The sequence below is a fragment of the Oryctolagus cuniculus genome, chromosome 19, assembly GCF_964237555.1.
Source record: "Oryctolagus cuniculus chromosome 19, mOryCun1.1, whole genome shotgun sequence".
Classification (NCBI taxonomy): Eukaryota; Metazoa; Chordata; class Mammalia; order Lagomorpha; family Leporidae; genus Oryctolagus; species Oryctolagus cuniculus.
Window position 1 is genome coordinate 64,824,092 of NC_091450.1, and position 21,195 is coordinate 64,845,286.

Consider the following 21,195-nt stretch of genomic DNA (forward strand, 5'->3'; position numbering starts at 1 on the left):
CTGGCAGAGGACTGGAAATTACTGGCCAATGAAACAAACTTCTTCTAGATACCAGTGTTTTCAGATTTTTCTTCTCTGAGTTTTGTTATATATTCTGAGTTGGTTTGAGTTATGAGAATAGTGAATAAACATGAGGAATACAGGTAAAAAATGAACTGGAATTGAAATTCATTATATGCAACACTGTGACCTGTCTCTGGGTTAGTTTTTGGTTTAAGCAAATGCTTGATCTTCTGTTCAGATCATGGAAACTTTCTTCCTATCAGCAGTAAGGCTGGCTTATACTCATTCCATTGTGTGTTCACAAGCATAGCATTTTAATTTCTTTGAAGTACTTTTCCTTTTCTTCACAACATGGATGATTGGTGCAAGAGGCTCAGCCCTAGGCATATCTGCACTTTCCACGTGTCTTCCTCAAGAAGCTTAGTATTCCAGCTTTTGATTTACAGGGATATAATGCATGACTCTTCCTTTCACTTGAACACTTAGAAGGCATTTAAGGAATATTAGTTAGTGTAGTTTCTATATTATTGTGTCTTGGGGAAGAGAGAAGCCTGAAAAGAAAGGAGAGAGTTGGAGAGTCAGTAGATAAAGTAGTCAGTAAATGCACAATATTCATCTGATAAATTTGCTGTCTTGTATGAACACAACTTATGGCATCCTGAAACAAACAGAATACTGACATACTGATTTAAGTCCTAGCTACTCTGTTTCTGATGCAGCTCCCTGCTAATGTGCCTGGGCAGCATGAGATGATGGCTCAAGTACTTGAGTCCCCACCCACCCAGGTTGGAGAAATTGATGGAGTTCCTGGCTCTTGGCTTCAGTCTGACTCTGTCAAAGATCTTTTGGGCATTAGGGGAGTTACCTAGCAGATAGAAGAGATCTCTCTCTCTGTCACTCTGCCTTTCAAATAAATAAACAACTCTTTTCAAAACAAGTTCACTAGTTATATATAATGATTTTTAAAATTTTGGAATATTTGGAATAGTGCTGTGACTCATCAGATTAAGCCACAATCAGCAGAGTCAGTGTCCCATGTGGGTGCTGGTTTGAATTCCAGTTACTCCACTTTGAATCCAGCTCTCTGCTATGGCCTTGGAAAGCAGCACAAGATGACCCAAGTACTTGAGCCCCTGCACCCGCATGGGAGACCTGGAGGAAGCTCCTGTCTCCTAGCTTTGGCCAGGTCCAGCTCTGGCCATTGAAGCCATTTGGGGAGTGAACTAGCAAATGGAAAGTCTCTCTTTCTCTCTCTCTCTCTCTCCCTACCTCCTTTCCTCCCTCCCTCCATCCCTCTCTTTCTCTCTCTGTAATTCTTATTTTCAAATAAATAAATAAATCTATTTTAAAAACTTTGTAATATTGCTAGAATTAACAAAGTGTTAAACAGAGTCATGAACTGAGCACGTGATTTTTGAAGGAAAAAAATGGAACCACAGACTTGTGAAGCAGAGTTTCCATAAATCTTCAATTTGTGAAAAATACAATATCTGTGAAACACAATAAAGTAAATAAAGCACAATAAAAGGAGGGAAAAAAAAAGAAATTCATTATAAATAAGTAGATTCTGGCTGCTTTTGCCATACAAACAAAAAACCCTGGGTCTCTATGTTAGAGGATGGATATGTTAATTTGCTTGAATATATTAATTTTAACTATGTGTATCCTATGACATCATGTTATATCCCTTGAATGTACATAATAAACCCACAAAGGGAAGGGGCAGAATGTAAAGTGAGCTGTGTGTTTGTTTATTATAGATGCTACACATTACTTCCCTTAAACAGCATCTTCTGAAACAAATTCAGAAAGTTTTCCCAAAAGCCATTTTTCTTGTTTCAGTCTGTCCACAACAGTATAAATTTATCCAAATTGCCAGTTACTGTTGTAAGATTTACCTTCATACACTCCAGCATAGCACTGAATTCAGAGCCTAGACGAACATGCAGTTAGAACTGTGTATTCTACACAGCTGCACTGATGCCAGCAGCCTCTTACAGAAGGCTCAACACTGATATCAGACTCCTGATTCAGCCAAACACATGGCTAGCCAAAAAGAATACACTTTCAAAAGCAGATGATATACATGGGGGAATTTCACAGTTTTGGAAGAGAACACAGGGAATGAGAGAAGGATTTCAACCCAAGCAATTTCAGTTATATACTGTGGGAGTTTCTGGGTCTTATGAAACATACTGTGAGATTTCAGTGGACTGTGAGAGCATCACTGTGACCTATGGAAAGCCAACTAAGCTACTTTCTCCTGAGCAGTGGCAAAATAAACCCAAGCAAAATGTCCTTTCACCTGAAAAAGAGAAGCCAATGTGAGAGCCACCAGATCAAAACCACATTGCCTCAGATTACAGTCAAGGAGTTGGACAGGCTCATGTGCTGAATGTCATCTGGAATGGTCTTGAGGATTTGAACAATACTCTAAAATTACAGCAAAGTTGTAGAAGCTTGGGGCCAACACTGTAGCAGAGAGTGTAAAGCAGCTGCTGGCACCCCATATGGGCACTGGTTCAAGTCTCAGCTGCTCCACTTCAGATCCAGCTCTCTGCTATGGCTTGGGAAGGCAGCAGAAGTTGGCCTAAGTGCTTGTGTCCCTGAACACATGTGGGAGACCTAGAAGAAGCTCCTGGCTCCTGGCTTCAGATTGGCTCAGCTCCAGCCATTGTGGTCTATTGGAAGTGAACCAGTGGATAGAAGACCTCTCTCTCTCCTTCTACCTCTCCTTCTCTCTGTGTAACTCTGATGTTCAAATAAATAAATAAATCTTTGAAAAAATGTAGAAGCTCTCCAATTTTGGTAAAGTTGGATTAGTATACATTTTAAGATTTTGGGGAAAGTTTATATAATATTCATGAATTAGAATAACATTTTTAAAAAAGGTTTTATTTATTTGACAGGTAGAGTTACAGACAGTGAGAGGAAGAGACAGAGAAAACGGTCTTCTTTCTGTTGGTTCACTCCCCAGATGGCCACAATGGCTGAGGTGCACCAATCCAAAGCCAGGAGCCAGGTGCTTCCTCCCAGTCTCCCATACAGATGCAGAAGCCCAAGGCCTTGGACTATCTCCTAAAGATTTTCCAGGCCATAACAGAGAGCTGGATTGGAAGAGGGACACCCAGGACTAGAACCAGGGCCCATACAGGATGCCGGTGACACAGGTGGAGGATTAACATACTGTGCTATGGAGCTGGCCCCCTAGAATACATTTTAATATGTAAATTGGAAACCAATATTATAAAAGGCAATGCTTAAAGTCACAGGGGAGGCCAGTGCCATCTCACTAGTCCAAGTGATCAATTTCTGTTCACAATTGATCATAATGATAGGACTAAGAGCCAAAGGGATCACATAAACAAGACTAGTGTCTGCTAATACTAACTGATAGAATAAAAAAGGGAGAGAATGATCCAACATGGGAAGCGAGATACACAGCAGACTCACAGAATGGCAGATATCCTAAACAGCACTCTGGCCTCAGAATCAGCCCTTAAGGCATGTGGATCCGGCTGAAAAGCCCATGAGAGTATTTCAGGCATGGAAAGCCAAGACACTCTGAAAAAAAAATGACCTAAATGAAAGATCTCCGTGAGTGAGATCCCAGTGGAAAGAACAGGTCATCAAAGAAGGAGGTACCTTTCTCTGAAGGGAGGAGAGAACTTCCACTCTGACTACGGCTTTGTCTAAATATGATCAGAGTCGGTGAACTCAAAAGGCTTCCATAGCCTAGGCAACTCATGACAAGAGCCTAGGGTGATTACTGATGCCATAAATGAGAGTGTCAATTTGTTAAGTCAACAACAGGAGTCACTGTGCACTTACTCCTCATGTAGGATCTCTGTCCTTAATGTGCTGTACATTGTGATTTAATGCTATAACTAGTACTCAAACAGTATTTTTCACTTTGTGTTTCTATGTGGGTGCAAACTGTTGAAATCTTTACTTAATATATGCTAAACTGATCTTCTGTATATAAAGAGAATTTAAAATGAATCTTGATGTGAATGGAAGGGGAGAGGAAGCGGGAAAGGGGAACGTTGCAGTTGGGTAGGAAGTTATGGGGGGGAAGCCATTGTAATCCACAAGCTTTACTTTGGAAATTTATATTCATTAAATAAAAGTTAAAAAAAAAAGAGTCATGGGGAGGGGCATGGTTCTGCAGTGTCAAGTCTTTGTGGCCAAGTAAGCTTGGGCAAGTAAATGTTGGGACTGATATAGGCCTAGATGGTACAAAATACTTGCCTGAGGTTGCAAAGTTGTATGAGGTAGTACAAGAGTTCCAACCTTTAGACTGGGTCCAGGGGTCACTCTTAGCATGGGATGCCCTAAGGAGCCTCAGAGGAGGTTTATTCCAATGTTCTGGAAAGTGCAGGAAAATACCCAGTATAGGAGGAGATCTGGTGTGTGTGATACCCTCCCTGCTTGTGCCTTGGTGGGAATGCACTCAAAGTTGCTTATGCGGCTAGTGTGTGCTCTTAATGTGCACATCTGGGAGAGGAAGTAGACAGGGACAACAGTGTTCTTACCCCTCATGCTTGCCCTGGATGCTAATGCTGAATTTGTATAGCATGAGTTGCCAGCTCTGTGTACCTGGACATAACGTTGAGCCACTGTGAAGTGAAACTTCAATGTGATAAAGAGGGGCAAGCTTAGGGAAAGGATGGAAAATAGGAAAGGAAAGTGTTTCCTTGGTAGGTTTTTGTTTCTATTCCCACAGTCTCATCTATGACCTTGTGCAAATAACGTGCAAAGCTTTAATCTTTGCCTACATCATTTTCTAAAGCTCCAGATCATTGTTTTCTGTTTTCTGAGCCATCTGCTGCTGCTTTCCAAGGTACATTAACAGGAGCTGCATTGGAAACATAGCAGCCAGGACTTGAAGCAGTACTCAATACGGGATGCCATCAATGTAAGAGGCAACTTAACTCACCACACCACCTCACTAACCCTGAGAAAAAATTTAAACATCTTCATTGAGATAAAATTGAAATGTACAATTCAGTTGACTTTAGTGTATTAGTAATAGTTGTACAACTATCACAATCTAAGTGTTAGAGTCGACCGCCCGAAAAACGTCACCAAGAGACACGTCTCTTATGCAAACAGCACGGGGAAGTTTTATTGATTATCCAGCATGCTGGGGCTGTCTGATCATCATGAGCAGAGCAGCCCCGAATAACCAAAGGTTAGGGTTTATAAAGGCAAAAACCGCAAAACCGGGAAGGGGGGAATACATGGTTGCTATGCATGGTTGTTATACACAGTTGCTAAAATCAAAAGAGAGTACATAAAATCAAAAGAGAGTATATGGTTACTGGGGTCAACATAACCTAAAACCTAAGTGAAATTAATATTTATCATAATCTTGACAATACCAGTTACAATATTACAATTAGCAATTAGGACTTGACATTAATGTAAGACACATACAAATCACATCTTTATTATTAGCCCAGGTAACCCAGGTGCAACCTTTCTACTTTTAAGCTTGAGCAATCATGCTAGGGGGTTTTTGTGCTCTGCCAAGGGTGATGTAGTGCACTGCTATTGTCCGACTATTTGAGATCATAGTTTCAGACCAGAGTCTCACGGTGGGGGGGGGGTTGCTTTCCCAGAAGTGCTCCAAAATGGAGTCCCTACTGTCAAGGTGCTACTTTACTCTGTCTTATTTTCACAGCTGCACCAGGAAGGTTTAAACCTGTAAGCTTAAGCTTAACTTTTTACATCCGCACATATACAATTTTAACTCTTCATAAGTTTAGACCATTTTCATCAATGGATGTGGGAACTTTTACACTCTACTTTATTCATTAAGTTTTTATGTGGATTTAATTGTGCCTATAGCAGATGATCTGTGATTATCTTTGTTTTTTAAAGATTTATTTTTTATCATTTATTTGAAAGTCAGAGTTACACAGAGGGGAGAAAGAGAGAGAGAGAGAGAGCAGTCTTCTATCAGATGGGTCACTCCCCAGTTGGCAGCAATGGCCAGATCTGGACTGATCCAAAGCCAGGAGCCAGGAGCTTCTTCCAGGTCTCCCACGGGAGTGCAGGGGCCCAAGGCCTCAGGCCATCTTCTTATGTTTTCACAGGCCATAGCAGAGAGCTGGATTGAAAGTAGAGCAGCTGGGACTTGAACTGTCACCTGTATGAGATGGTGGCACTTCAGGCCATGGTGTTAACCTCCTGGGCCACAGCACCTGCTCCGGTGATTATCTTTGACTAGTCCAACTTTTCCATTGGTTGTCAACTTTCACAAATGTAAACTCCTCAAAGATAATACCTAACATTTAATTTGAATGTAATTATATTATATTTTTCTTTCTTTTTAAATTTCTGATTCCAGATGACCTGATAAAGAGAATAAATATAGATATGCATACAGTAGTCAGAATAACTCCAGTGGAAATTACCCTAAAGTTCCAAAGTCTCTAAATTACAACCTAGAGAAGACTTGGTGAGTTATAATATATCTGTTACATCAAGTTTTTTATGTGTGTTATGAAATTTCCAATTTTGTAACTGATAAGAATGTTGAGTTCATATTTGCCAGAACAAGTAAGTTTCTTCTTTTTTTTACTGTGTTAACTAACAAAATATGCCATTTTAACCACTTTTAAGTGTACAATTCAGTGGCATAATTGCAGTTTGGAAATATTTTCTCCCATTCAGTTGGTTGCCTCTTCTCTGTTTTGAATGTTTATTTTGCAGTGCAGAATCTTCTCAGCTCTGTGTAATCCCATTTGTCAATGGGATTTGTTTACCTGTGCCTCAGGGTATTTTCCTAGAAGTCCTTGCCCATGCCAATGTCTTGTAGACTTTCCCCAATGTGCTCTAGTAATTTGATAGTATCAGGTCATGGATTTAGGTCCTTGATTCATGTATTTTAGCTTTTGCTGGTGTTACAGTGCCCATTGTGTAGATGGACTTCTAAAAATTTTTATCTTTTAAAATTGTTCTCCACAAAGAAATCTCTTGTATGAGGAATACAGACTTCATGCATTCCATAAGTGCAGCTTTAGAAATAGAGTGATTCTTCCTACCATACCTGCCCTTCTACACACTCTCCCACCCCTTATCTTCCTCCCTCTCCAATTTCCAGTCACATTCTCCACACTTTACATATTTTGGTTACTAAACCTTTATGAGTTGAATAGTTTACAAATAATTGCTCGCATTTTCTTGGATGCCTCTTCACTTTCCTGAGTGTTTCATTTGCTTCACAGAAGCTTCTCAATTGGCTGGAATCCCATTTGTGAATTTTGGTTTTGATTTCTGTACCTCTGGGGTCTTTTCCAAGAAGTCTTTGTATATGCCAATGTCTTGCAGGGTTTCCCCAATGTTCTCTTATAGTTTGATGGTATCAGGGTGTAGATTTATGTGTTTAATCGATTTTGAGTGGATGTTTGTGTAAGTTATAAGGTAGTTTCTTGCTTCATGCTTCTGAATGTGGAAATGCAGTTTTCCCAGCACCATTTGTTGAAGAAACTGTCTTTCTCTAGGGATTGACCTTAGCTCCTTTTTCAAATACAAGTTTGTTGTAAATGTTTGGATTGGATTGATTTCTATTCTATTCCATTTGTCTATCCATCTGTTTTTGTACCAGTATCCAGCTGTATTGATTAAAACTGCCCTGTAGTATGTCTTGGAATCTGGTATTGTGATGCCTCTGGCATTGTTTTGTTGTATAAGATTGCTTTAGCTATTTGGGATCTCCTGTGTTTCCATATGAATTTCAGCATCACTTTTTCTATATCTGAGAAGAATGTCTTTGGTATTTTTATTTGTACCTTACTTAATCTGTAAAGTGCTTTTGGACATATAGACATTTGGATGATATTGATTCTTCCAATCCATGAACATGGAAGATTTTACCATTTTTTTGTGTCATCTTCTATTTCTTTCTTTAATGTTTTTTATTCTCATCAGAGAGAGTTATTTTTAATTTAATAAATGTGAATTTACAAAGTACAACTTTTGTATTGTTGTGGCTTCCCCCCCAACCTCCCTCCCTCCTGTGGCCCTCCCCTCTCCCACACCCTCTCCCATCCCACCCTTCATCAAGTTTCATTTTCAATTGCCTTCATATACTGAAGATCAACTTAGTATATATGAAGCAAGGATTTCAACAGGCTGCACTTACACAAACGCACAAGGTATAGGGTATTGTTCGATTAGTAGTGTTGTTTTTAAGTTTCATAGTAAAACACATTAAGGACAGAGATCCTACATGGGGAGCATGTACCCAGTGACTCCCATTGTTGATTTAACAACTGGCACTCTTATTTATGACATCAGCAATCACCCGAAACTCTTGCTATGAGCCGTCTAGGCTATGGAAGCCCCTTGAGTTCACTGACTCTGAACTTGTTTAGTCAAGACCGTATCACAGTGGAGGTTCCTTCCTCCCTTCAGAGGAAGTCGCCTCCAGAGAGAGTTTTGACATCCTTGATTAAGTTTATTCTGGCCAGTGCTGCAGCTCACCAGGCTAATACTCCACCTTGCAGCACCGGCATGCCAGGTTCTAGTCCCGGTCGGGGCACTGTATTCAGTCCCGATTGCCCCCCTTCCAGGCCAGCTCTCTGCTGTGGCCAGGGAGTGCAGCGGAGGATGGCCCAAGTACTTGGGCCCTGCACCCCATGGGAGACCAGGATAAGTACCTGGCTCCTGTCATCGGATCAGCACGGTGCGCTGGCCGCAGTGCGCCAGCAGTGGCGGCCACTGGAGGGTGAACCAATGGCAAAAGGAAGACCTTTCTCTCTGTCTCTCTCTCTCTCTCTCTCTCTCTCACTGTCCACTCTTCCTGTCAAAAAAATAAAAAAGTTTATTCTAAGGTATATGATTTTTTGTACTTATTGTGAATGAGATTGATCTTAGAAGTTCTTTCTCAGCCATGACATTGTCTGTGTATACAAAGGCTCTTGATTTTTGTGGATTGATTTTATATCCTGCTACATTACCAAACTCTGCTATGAGTTCCAGTAGTCTCTTAGTGGAGTCTCTTGGATCCCCTATACATAGAATCATGTCATCTGCAAATAGGGAGAGTTTGACACCCTCCTTCCTAATTTGTATACCTTGATTTCTTTTTCTTCTCTAATGGCTCTGGATAAATCTTCTAAGGCTATATTGAATATCAGTTGTGATATTGGGCATCCTTGCCTGGTTCCAGATCAATAGGAATGCTTCCAACTTTTCCCCATTCACTAGGATGCTGGCTGTGGGTTTGTTATATTGTCTTGGTCATGTTGAAGAATGTTCCTTCTATACCCAATTTATTTGAGTTTTCATCATAAAATCATGTTGTATGTATCAAATGCTTAGAGATTTAATCATGAAAGGGTGTTATATTTTATGAAATGTTTTCCTCTTTATCTATGATATAATCATATTGTTTTTGTTCTTTAGTTTGTTAATGTGATGTATCACATTGATTGATTTGCAAATGTTGAACCATACCTGCATACCAGAGATCAGTGCCACTTAGTCCAGTGAATGATCTTTCTGAATTGTCAGGTTCAATTCACTAGGATTTTGTTGAGGGTTTTTGCATCTATGTTCATTAAGGAAAAGTGTCAGTAATTTTCTTTCTCAATTGCATCTTTTTCAGATTTAGGAATTATGGTGATGCTGGCTTCATGGAAAGAATTTGGGAAGATTCCCTCTTTCAATTGTTTTGAATAGCTCAAGAAGAATTGCAGTTACTTCTTCTTGAAATCTCTGGTAGAATTCAGCATTGAAGCCATTCGGTCCTGAAGCCATTTGGTTTTTCTTTATTGGGAGGGTCTGTATTATTGATTCAATTTCTGTCCTGTTTATGGGTCTGTTTAGGTTTTCTCTGTCTTCATGGCTCAATTTAGGGAAGTTGTATGTGTCCAGGAATCTACCCATTTCTACTAGGATTCCTGGCTTGTTGGCATGCAGCTCTTTGTAGTAATTTCTGATGATGATTTTTATTTCTGTGGTGTCTGTTGTTACATTTCATTTTTCACCTCTAATTTTATTAATGTTGGTCTTCTTTTTTTTTTTGGTTATTTGGGACAATGGTTTTTCAATTTTGTTTATTGTTTTCAAAAAAACCAGTTCTTCGTTTTGCTGATCTTTTTTTTTTTGGTTTTAATTTTGTTGATTTCTTTTCTAATTTTAATTATGTCTTTTCTCCTATTAGTTTTGGGTGTTTTGTTTTTGTTTTTGTTTTTCTAGATTCTTGAGATGCATTGCTACCTCATTTATTTGGTGCCTTTCCAATTTCTTGATGTAGGCACCTAGTGCTATAAACTTTCCTCTTAATACTGCTTTTGCTATATCCCATAAGTTTTGATGTGTTGTATCATCACCTTCATTTATTCCCAGAATTTTTTAATTTCTCTTTTGACTTTGTCTATGTCACACTGTTCATTCAGGAGCATGTGCTTGTGTATGTTCTAGAGATTTCTGAGTGGCTGATTCCCAGTTTTTTTCCATTGTGGTCCAAGAGGATGCATGGTATGATTTTGATTTTTTTTATATTGATGAGACTTGCTTTATGGCCTAACGTGTTAAATCCTAGAGAAAGCTCCATACACTGATAAGAATGTGTATTCTGCAACTATAGGATGAAAAGTGCTGTAGATATCTGTTAGGTCCATTTGGTCTATAGTGTCAATTAAGTCTATTGCTTCCTTGCTGACTTTTGTCTGGTTGATGTGTTCCTTACTGAAAGTGGGGTATTGAAGTTTCCCATTGTTGTTGTATTTGAATCTATGCCTCCCTTTAGGTCCCTTTACATTTCTTTTAAATAGCCAGGTGCACTGTTATTTGTTACATTCATAATAGTAACAGCTTCCTGTTAAATTTATCCCTTAATCATTACATAGTGTCCCTCTTTGTTTCCTCCAACAGTTTTTGTGTTAAAGTCTACTTTCTCTGATCTTAGAATGGTCACACCAGCTCTTTTTAGCTTTATGTTAGCATGGAATCTTTTTCCATCCATTCACTTTTACTCTGCATTCATCTTTGTTGGTGAGATGTGTTTCTTGCAGGCAGCAAATTGAAGGGTTTTGTTTTTTAATCCATTCACCCAGTCTGTGTCTTTAACTGGAGAGTTGAGGCCATTACATTAAAGGTGATTATCTATAAGTAATAACTTTGCCCTGCCATTTTTCCATAAATATTCTTGGTTGTGTGTGTGTGTGTGTGTGTTTACTTTGGATTTCCTTTTCTGCTTTTACTTGGAGATCTTCTTCCTTTACCTTCTTTTTTAGTGATGACCATGTTTCTGTGTTTCTGTGTGCAGATCATCCTAAACATCTTTTGCAAGGCTGGATGGGTCCTGACAAATTCTTTCAAGTTCTGTTTGTTATGGAAAGTCTTTATTTCACCTTCATTCATAAATGAGAGCTTTGCAGGGTACAGTATTCTGGGTTGACAGTTATTTTTTTCTTAAGCCTTAGACTGTATCTCCATTCTCTCCTAGCCTATAGTTTCTGGTGAGAAGTCAACTGTGAGTGCTTCCTGTACTTGGATGTCTGTTTCTTTCTCCAAATTAGGGAAGATTTCTCATATTATTTCACTGAAAAGGCCTTCTAATCCTTTTTTTTTTCTTTCCACATCTCCAGGAACTCCTATAACCTGTATATTGGGTCACTTGATAGTATCCTGTAGATTCCCAACAGTGTTTTTTAGTTATCTAATTTCTTCTTGTTGTTTCTTATCTGGCTGTCTAATTTCATGCAATTTGTCTTCTAAGTTGGATATTCTTTCTTCTGCTTTACAAATTCTGTTGTTAAGGCTTTCCACTGCATTTTTAATTTGTTCTATTGAATTCTTAATTTCAAAAATTTCATTTTGGTTTCTCTTCAAGATCTCAGTTTCGTGGGAGCTGTTTTCTTTCATGTATGGATTTCTTTAGTTCATGCATTTGCTTCTGATTACTTCTAAGTAATCCTACTTTCAATTTTTTTGAATTCCATTTCTGTCATTTCTTCAATCTCTTCATCTTCACCATCTAGTATTGAAGTGTTGTATTCTTCTGGGGGCATCATGTTGTGTTTCTTATTCTTGTCTCTTGAATTGGTGCATTTATTATTTGGCATTTGTGCAGATACTTGTTGGTTTCTTCTTCTTTTATTTTCTTTTTTTGCTGTGGCAGGTTTTATCTTTGGACTATATCTGCATAATTAGAGAGTGTTTGCTTTCAGTGATTACCTAGAGGCATGTGGTGGATGTGGCCAGGGAGCTCTGTACACTGTTCCAGGTGGAAGGGAGTGTTAAGCTGGCACCCAGGTTGGGTGTGGTAAATCTCTCTCTCTATGTTTTTTTTTTAATCAGAGGGAAGGTTTCTTCTGTTCTGTCCATATAGACTCAGCTCACTTCCTCTGAAGCACATCAGTGCCTGGGCATTAGTCCCAGTGGGTATAATATTCATCCACAGTTCTACAAGGCCCACACAAAGGACCTATGCAATCCTCAGTGTAGCAGATTCCCCAGCAATGTCCCTCACCAGGGAACCAGGGACCCCTGAGTATGTGGAGCCCCCCACAGTGATTACCCAAAGTCTCAGCCACACCCTGAGCCTTCCCATGCAATCTCAGTGTTTTCCCAGTCCTGTAGCCTCAGTGTTTTTACAGTCCCAGCACACAAGGCTCCCACAGTAATGAGCACCCTGCCCCCTGTCACTTTTCCCTGCCAGACTCAGGAGTTTCTGCTTGGCTGGTTCCTGTGCATGGACATGAACTGTGCAGCTTTTATGTACGTCCAAAATGGCTCCCACTCTCTATCAGCTTGTTTCAGGATGCCACGGCAGGGTGATCGGGGAAGGAGAAACATGAGCTATTTTTTTCCTCCTCTGTTTGGCAGGTACACTATCGCCTACAGGGCTCCAAGCCCTATTCCCTCCAGGCTTTTCCAGCAGTTTCATCACCCATGGCTTAGGCTGTTTCAGTCTAATCTCACCTTATTCTGCAAAGCTGGTGCAGGGGCTCGCAGCTTCTGGGATCATGAATTGTACATGTCGACACCTTCCTTATAGGTTTACTGTGGCCCTTTAATTTGTGTGGAATTCCCTCTGTCATTTTCTCCCTACCTCTTCTCTGAGACTGCACTCTCTCCCTTTTTTAAACTATCTTATCCTAGACTAGATAATTGAGCTCCTTCCCTACTCTGCTATCTTAATCCAATCTGTGAATGTGATTGATCTTTGAAGCTTTTACTCAGCCATGGCATTGTTTGTATATACAAAGGCTATTGATTTATGTGAGCCTATTTTATATACAGCAAGTTTGCCAAACTCTTTTTTTATGTTCCTTTTTTAAAATAATCTTTATTTGAAAGAGTTACACAGATAGAGAAGGAGAGGCAGAGCAAGAGAGAGGTCTTTCTTCTTGTGGTTCACTCCCAGATAACTTCAACAGCTGGAGCTGTGCCAATCCAAAGCCAGAAGCCAGAGCTTCCTCTGGGTTTTCCCACTTGGGTGCAGAAGACCAAGGACTTGGGCCATCTTCTGCTTACCCAGGACATAGCAGTGAGCTGGATTGGAAGTGGAGCAGCCAGAACTAGAACCGGCACCCATATGGGATGCTGGTGATTCAGGCCAGTGTTTTAATGTGCTGCACCACAGCACTGGACCCTAGATGCCTGTTTTGATTGTGGACTTAGCATGCCATTAATAAATAATGTGTTTGGATATATTCATTGTTATAGTTGCCCTGTTAAAAATTACTTGTAATCATGGCAAGGTAAGAATTCATTACAAAACTAATTTATTTTAGTAAGAATCAGTGTGTTACTCCACAATCATACATTACTTATGTTTTATATAAATAAAATAAATAAAGAAATAATGATTTTGAGCAATTTTACACATCTCTGCACTTATTCCACAATGAATTGTTATCTTTAGGCTGTTGGGTACAGACAAATGGGTGGTTTGCAAGTCTTAGAATGGCCCTGAAAGCATGTATTGATAGGACATTAGTCAATCATATTTCAAAGGGAATAATTTTGTGTAGAGGCCTCCAGCACTAGCATTGCTCATGAAATTAGATACACAGTTGGAAATATAGATTACCAGGAGTTGGTATTTTCTCAAAATCACCTGAGTGACTCTCAGCTATTAGCTTTGAATTGATTTATGTTGTATCCTTTCTTTTGAAATAAGCAAGCAACTCCTACTGAACCAGCTTCAGGCTATTGAATAACAAAAAAATGGCAAGTCTTGCAAACTGATGGACTTAAATTAGGCCTTTGGGTTTTTAAAAAAGATTTATTTGAAAGACTGAGAGTTATAGAGAGAGGAGTTAGAGTGAGAGAGAATGTGAGCAAGAGACAGAGAGAGTCTGAGAGCAAGAAGTCTTCTGTTCTGCTGGTTCATTCCCCAAATGACCACAACTCCAAGAGCCAAGCTGATCTGAAGCCAGGATCCAGGAACCTCTTCTGGGTCTCCTACATGGATGCAGGGGCCCAAGGACATGAGCCATCTTCTACTGCTTTCCCAGGCCATAGCAGAGAGCTGGATGGAAGAAGAGCAGCTGGGACTTGAACCACTGCTATATGGGAAGCTGGCACAGCAGGCTGAATCTTAACCCACTATGCCACAACGCTAGTCCCTCCTTTGGGTTTAGAAAGACTTAATTCCACAACTGGTTTGTGTCAACCCTTAGATGTGTGATATGAAGAAAATTAATTATCCTCTCTGAGCCTGCTTTTTTTAACCTTAAATCAAGGAGTGGCATATCTTAAAATTGTGATCAATGACAGCCAAGAAAAATAAGGACTCTAACAGAGGGCATCTAGTAGAGTCCTCGTCACTCAAGAAAGGTTAATATAGTTTAGTTATTATCTTGTCTGCTTTTGGTGGTTTGAGTGAAATAGGAACAGTAATAATCGGCAAAATTGTTTTGTTTATTTCTTGAGAAGCACACTCACACAGACAGAGCTCCCATCTACTGAGCCGTATCTCAAGTGCATGCAATGGCTGAGGCAGTGCCATGCTTAAGCTTGGAGCCAGGAGCTCAATTCTTGAACCAAAGTGGAAGGCAAGGGCCAAATTATTTGAGGCATTACCACTGCCTTCTAGGATCTGCATTGGCAGGAAACTGGAATCTGGGGCAAAGCTGGGACTTGAGCCCAAATACTCAGATATGGGACATGGCAACCCAACCAATATTTTAACCTCTAGGCCAAATGTCTATCTCTAATTCATAAATCCATAACTATCATGTATCTTTTATTTCTGCTCTTTTTTCTCTTCCTCCTCTGCCCACCTTCTATGGAGATGAGCACACTATTTCTACATTTGTGAAATTATCTTCTTTTCCTTTTATCTGATGTAACATACTAATTTCAAAATGCAATCACTTAATAATATATCATTGTAAAAGGATTATTTATTTATTTGGAAGGCAGAGTTACAGAGAGAGGAAGAGACAGAGAGACATTTTCCCCTCTCTGTTTCATACCCCAAATGGCAACAATAGCTGGGGCTGAGGTAATCTGAAACCAGGAACCTTGAACTCCATCTGGATATCCAAGATAGGTAGCAGGGTCCCAAGTTTTTGGCTCATTTGCAGCACTCCCAGGCATATTAGCAAGAAGCTGAATCAGAAGTGGAGCAGCTGGGACTTGAACAGGTGCTCATGTGGGATGCCAGCCCTGCAGATGGTAGCTTTATCTGCTATGCCATAATGTTGGCTCCAGGAATAGATTGTTCTGAACTCTCATGCCTTAGTGGATTTAGTGGGCTTCCTGGACTCAGTCGATCAGTTACTGTCTGTGAACCTTCAAGGGGTTATGATTATATCAGTTGAGACTACTGGAGTTTGGGCTCACTCAGAAGACTACTGGTAGTTGACAGTCTATCAATGGAAAACTAAGATTATAAATCAGTGTTAACATAAACTCTCATGTGTATCACTGTATGGTGGCTAGTTTTATTATTATTTTTTATTTTCTTCTATTCTTTTTGCAGAATTTGGAATCATGTTTCTAAAAATTTTATTTAAGTTATACAAGTTTCATGTATTTCATATATACAGATTTAGAACACAGTGATACTTCCTACCCTATCCTCCCTCCCACCCATGCTCCAACTATTCTTCCTCTTCCCTATCTCATTCTCACTCTTAATTTTTATAAAGATCTACTTTCAGTTTAGTTAATGATCATCAAGTTAACCCTACACTAAATAAAGGAGTTCAACAAATAGTATGAAGAAAAAACCCACTGCTGCTCAACAGATGAGACAAAGGCTGTAAACAATCATCAGATACCTCAAAATGTCCATTTCACTACAACACATTACAATTCAGGTACTCTATTAGTTACCTTGGATCAGGGAAAACATATGGTATCTGTCTTTTTGAGACTGGCTTATTTCAGTAAGTATAGTGGTTTCCACTCACATTCATTTTGTTGCAAAAGAGAGGATTTCATTTTTTTTACAACTGAGTAGTACTCCATAGTGTATATGCCATAATTCCTTTATCCAGCCAACAGTTGATGGACATCTGAGTTGATTCCATATCTTAGCTACTGTGAATTGTGCTGCAGTGGACATGGGTATACAGATAACACCTTCATATGTTGATTTCTTTTGGTTTGGCTAAATCTCCAGGAGTGGGATGGCTGGGTCAGGTGGTAGGTGTATATTCAGACTTCAGAGGTATCTCCAGACTGTCTTCCACAGTAGCTACACCAGTTTACATTCCCAGCAACAGTGAATTAGGATACCTTTTTCCACACATCCTCACCAGCATCTGTTACTTGTTGAATTCTGTGTGAGTGCCATTCTGACTGGAGTGAGTTGAAACCTTATTGTGGTTTTGATTTACATCTCCCTAATGGCTTGTGATCCTGAGTATTTTTTTCAAATGTCTGTTGGCCATTTTATTATTATTATTATTATTATTATTATTTAAAAGGCAGAGTGACAGAGAAAGAAGGAGCGACAGAGAAAGAGGGAGTGACAGAGAAAGAGATGTAGAGGGAAAAAGAGATCTAGGAATAAATTTACCTAGGAATAAACATAGGATGTCAAAGACTTGTGCAATGAGAATTATAAAACACTAAAGAAAAAAAAAAGAAGACACATAAAATGAAAAAAAAAAAACTTCTATGCTCATGGATTGGAAGAATCAGTATCACCAAAATGTCCATACTTCCAAGAGCAATTTACAGATTCAGTTCAATACCAATTAAAATACCAAAATCATTGTTCTCAGATCTAGAAAAAGTGATGCTGAAATTCATTTGGAAACACAGGTGACCTTGATTAGCTAACACAATTGTATACCACAGACACAAAGCCTGAGGCATTACCATACCAGATTTCAAGGCATATTAACAGCAGAAGTCACTGTACGCTTACTTCCCATGCAGGACCTTGGTCCTAAATAAGTCATACTATTAAATTCAACTGTAAAACTTGTTCTCAGTTTTTTATATATATTGTGTTCTTGTGTGCAAATAGTTGAAATATTTACTTAGTATAGAGTTGGTCTTCTGTATATAAAGTTAATTAAAAATGAATCTTAATGGAGAATGGGTCTGGGAATGAGAAGGAGTAGTAAGTGGGGAGGGAAGTGGGGTGGGAGGGTGGATATGGCAGGAAGAATCACTGTATTCCTAAAGACGTACTCATGAAATTTATACACATTAAGTAAATGGTTTCTTAAAAATGAAACCTTCTGAAAAGTATAAAAAACATAGATGTCTGCAAACATTACTGGATAAAAAAGAGATACTTTTACATAAGAATTGTTTAATTTGCTATGAAAAAGGAATGAAATTTTGACATTTGCAACAAAATGGATGGAATGGACTTCATCAGCTAAGTGAATTAACCCAGACTCACAAAGACAAATATCAAATGCTTTTTATTATTTGTGAAAGTTGATATACAGAGAGTAAATACATGTGCAAATGAGGGCTGGAATTTTGGTGCACCAGGTTAAACCATTGCCTATGACACCGGCATCCCATATCACAGCCCCAGTTCAAGTTCCAGCTGCTCCACTTATGATCCAGCTCCCTGTTAATGTGCCTGAGAGAGCAGCCCAAATACTTGGTCCCCTTGCCACTCATCTAGGAGACCTGGATGGAATTCCAGGCTCCTGGCTATAGCCTGGCCCAGCCCTTGCTGTTGTGGCCATTTGGGGAGTGAACCAGTAAATGGAAGATGTTTGTCTCTATGTCTTTCTTTCTCTGCTCTGTCAGTCTGCGTTTCAAATAAATAATTAAAAAAAAAATTGAGAGCCGGCGCCGTGGCTCAATAGGCTAATCCTCCACCTTGCGGCGCCGGCACACCGGGTTCTAGTCCCGGTTGGGGCGCCGGATTCTGTCCCGGTTGCCCCTCTTCCAGGCCAGCTCTCTGCTATGGCCAGGGAGTGCAGTGGAGGATGGCCCAGGTGCTTGGGCCCTGCACCCCATGGGAGACCAGGAAAAGCACCTGGCTCCTGGCTCCTGCCAGGATCAGCGCAGTGCGCCGGCTGCAGCGGCGGCCATTGGAGGGTGAACCAACGGCAAAAGGAAGACCTTTCTCTCTCTGTCTCTCTCTCTCACTGTCCACTCTGCCTGTCAAAAAAAAAAAAAATTGAAAGTGGCCAGCCTTGTGACAGCAAGTAAAGCCACTGCCTGCAATGTCCATCCCATATGGTTGCCAGTTTCAGTCCTGGCTGTTCCACTTTTTTTCTAAAGATCTATTTATTTATTTGAAAGTATGAGTTACATAGAGAGATAATGAGAGGGAGAGAGAAAAAGAGAGAGAGAGAAGTTTTCCATCTGCTGGCTCACTCCCTCATTGGCCATAATGGCTGTAGCTTGGCTCATGCAAAGCCAGGAACCAGGAGCTTCTTACAGCTCTTCAACAGTATTTTTGTTTTCTGATTTCTTCTTCTTGCTTTTGGTCTGACTATAAAATTTTCAGGGATTTGTCTTCTAGCTTAGATATTCTTTCTTCTGCCTCACCTACTCTGTTGTTAAGACTTTTCACTAAAATTTTTATGTGAGCTATTGAATTCTTCATTTCTTGTATTTCATTTTGATTTCTCTTTAAAACCTCAATTTCAAATGAAAAATTTTCAATCATATATATTTTTCTTTAGTTAATGAATTTGCTTCTGATTGCTTCTATGTAATCCAATGATTAATTTTTTGAATTTTGTTTCTGGCATTTCCTTAATCTCTTCATCATCATTTTCTTTTATTATTTTTTATTTTTATTTAATTTTTTTTTGACAGGCAGAGTGGACAGTGAGAGAGAGAGACAGAGAGAAAGGTCTTCCTTTGCCGCTGGTTCACCCTCCAATGGCCGCCGCGACCAGCGCACTGCGGCTGGCGCACCACACTGATCCGATGGCAGGAGCCAGGTGCTTCTCCTGGTCTCCCATGGGGTGCAGGGCCCAAGCACTTGGGCCATCCTCCACTGCACTCCCTGGCCACAGCAGAGAGCTGGCCTGGAAGAGGGGCAATGGGGACAGAATGCGGCACCCCGACTGGGACTAGAACCTGGTTTGCTGGCGCCACAAGGCGGAGGATTAGCCTAGTGAGCTGTGACGCCGGCCTTCATCATCATTTTCTAATATTGACATATTGTGATGTTCCTTTGGGGGTCTCATAGTGTCATCCTTAGTTTTGATTTTTTGATTTTTGCCTTTGTTCATGGTATTTGTAGACTTCTTTTCTCTCTGGTTATATCTGTGGTTTGTAGGCTTCAGCCCCACTTGCCACTCAATTGTACTGGCTTGTAAAAGGCTCCCTTATGCAGCTTTCCCCCTCTGCTCTCATTACCAGACAACCAGAGGTGTGCAACTGACACTAAAGCTTGTGCATCTGCTCCTTGCCTGTGTCCAACACTGGGTGTAGGCTCTCCCCTTGCTGGCCACAGGTCTCCGCTGTAGCAGTGATGGCAGAGGGAATAGAGATGCACATTCCCCCCCCCCCTTTTTTTTCCTACCCATGTGAGATCTGCATGGAATTCGAGTAGCAGTTCATTAAGCTTTCCCTCCCAATGTTCTACCATTCTGAGGTCCCTTATGAGACTTCTCTGGGTCCCTGGGGGCTTGTGATGTGTGTAACATATGCCTGGTGAACTACAACTGAGAGATGAACTTGGTCTTTATTCTTTGTCTCCTGCAGCATCTGGGCTGAGGTACATCTTGTGATTCAAGAGCCAAGGGAGCACACCGAAGAAAGAAAGCCTGTTTTGGGACAAGAATTAGACTAAGAAATAACAGGTAACACTATATAAAACGTCACCAAAAGAGGGTGAGAATAATATAACCTGAATCAGAAACTTAAAGAAACTGACTTTTGTTTGATCTACTCCAGCTCCTCAAGGGGCAACCTGAGCTGAGCAGTAAGGATTGGGAGAGGAACTTACTCCACAGTGACTTGTGTACCTGGCCAGGGAGCTTCCCTGTTGGACCCAGATTAGGTTTATAGGGAGTGGATGTACCACTTCCTGTAGAATAAGAATATGACCATGAGGCTCTGGTCTAATAGAAGTAGTAGGACCTGAACACACTTCAACAAGTTGGAGAAGAAGCTTTGCCTGCAGGGCCAATTCAAGGTAATGGATTTGTTTGTGGGTGCAATAGGAAGAGACAGAGTGGAGTTCATAATAGCCTAGAGATACCGGAGGAAATGATCTATTGCTCTGGGACAAGCTGATGAGCTGGCTAAGAGAAAAACCTTAGAAAAAAACAGTGAGAGTACCATTTGCCTCTGTAGACACTGACCATTTAGCCCACTTTCTACAGTCATCCTTTACAGATGATCCTCTTTTTGACTTGGGCCAGCAATGACTTCTGTAAGGGTGATAATGTGTCAGCATAGCAGTGATACACCAGAAATGAAAATGTGTTTATTCAAGAAAAGGTCACAAATAATGACTGAGCTTCTACTTCTCAAATTTTAGTTTCTGATCCAACCAAAGAAGTGCCTATTCTAAACTGTTACTGCTATAATTATGTGCATAAAACATTTATTAATTTATTTGAAAGTCAGAGTTACAAAACAAGAGGGAGAGACAGAGAGATTTTTTTCAACTGCTGGCTCATTCCCCAGATGACTGCAACAGGCAAGGCTGGGCGAGGCAAAAGCCAGAAGCCAGGAGCTTCATTCAGGCCTTTCAAATGAGTTACAGGCATCCACATACTTGGGTCATCCTTTCCTGCTTTCCTGGGCCATTAGAAATGTGTTGGATTG

The 21,195-nt window shown here is 40.2% G+C and overlaps 1 protein-coding gene across 15 annotated transcripts in view; it reads left to right on the forward strand.

Annotated features, from left to right (window-relative positions):
• Positions 1–21,195, forward strand: part of LOC103346711 (uncharacterized) — a 107,250-nt gene that overhangs the window by 54,043 nt on the left and 32,012 nt on the right. For 12 of the 15 annotated variants that reach the window (XM_070064713.1, XM_070064724.1, XM_070064719.1 and 9 more), the window contains 2 exons: positions 6,359–6,469; positions 20,125–20,222. The gene's annotated coding sequence lies outside the window, so the exon portion shown is untranslated. Of the gene's footprint in view, positions 1–6,358; positions 6,470–20,124; positions 20,223–20,266; positions 20,558–21,195 lie in introns of those variants that run through there. The other 3 variants (XM_070064717.1, XM_070064723.1, XM_070064714.1) reach the window with 2 other exon arrangements.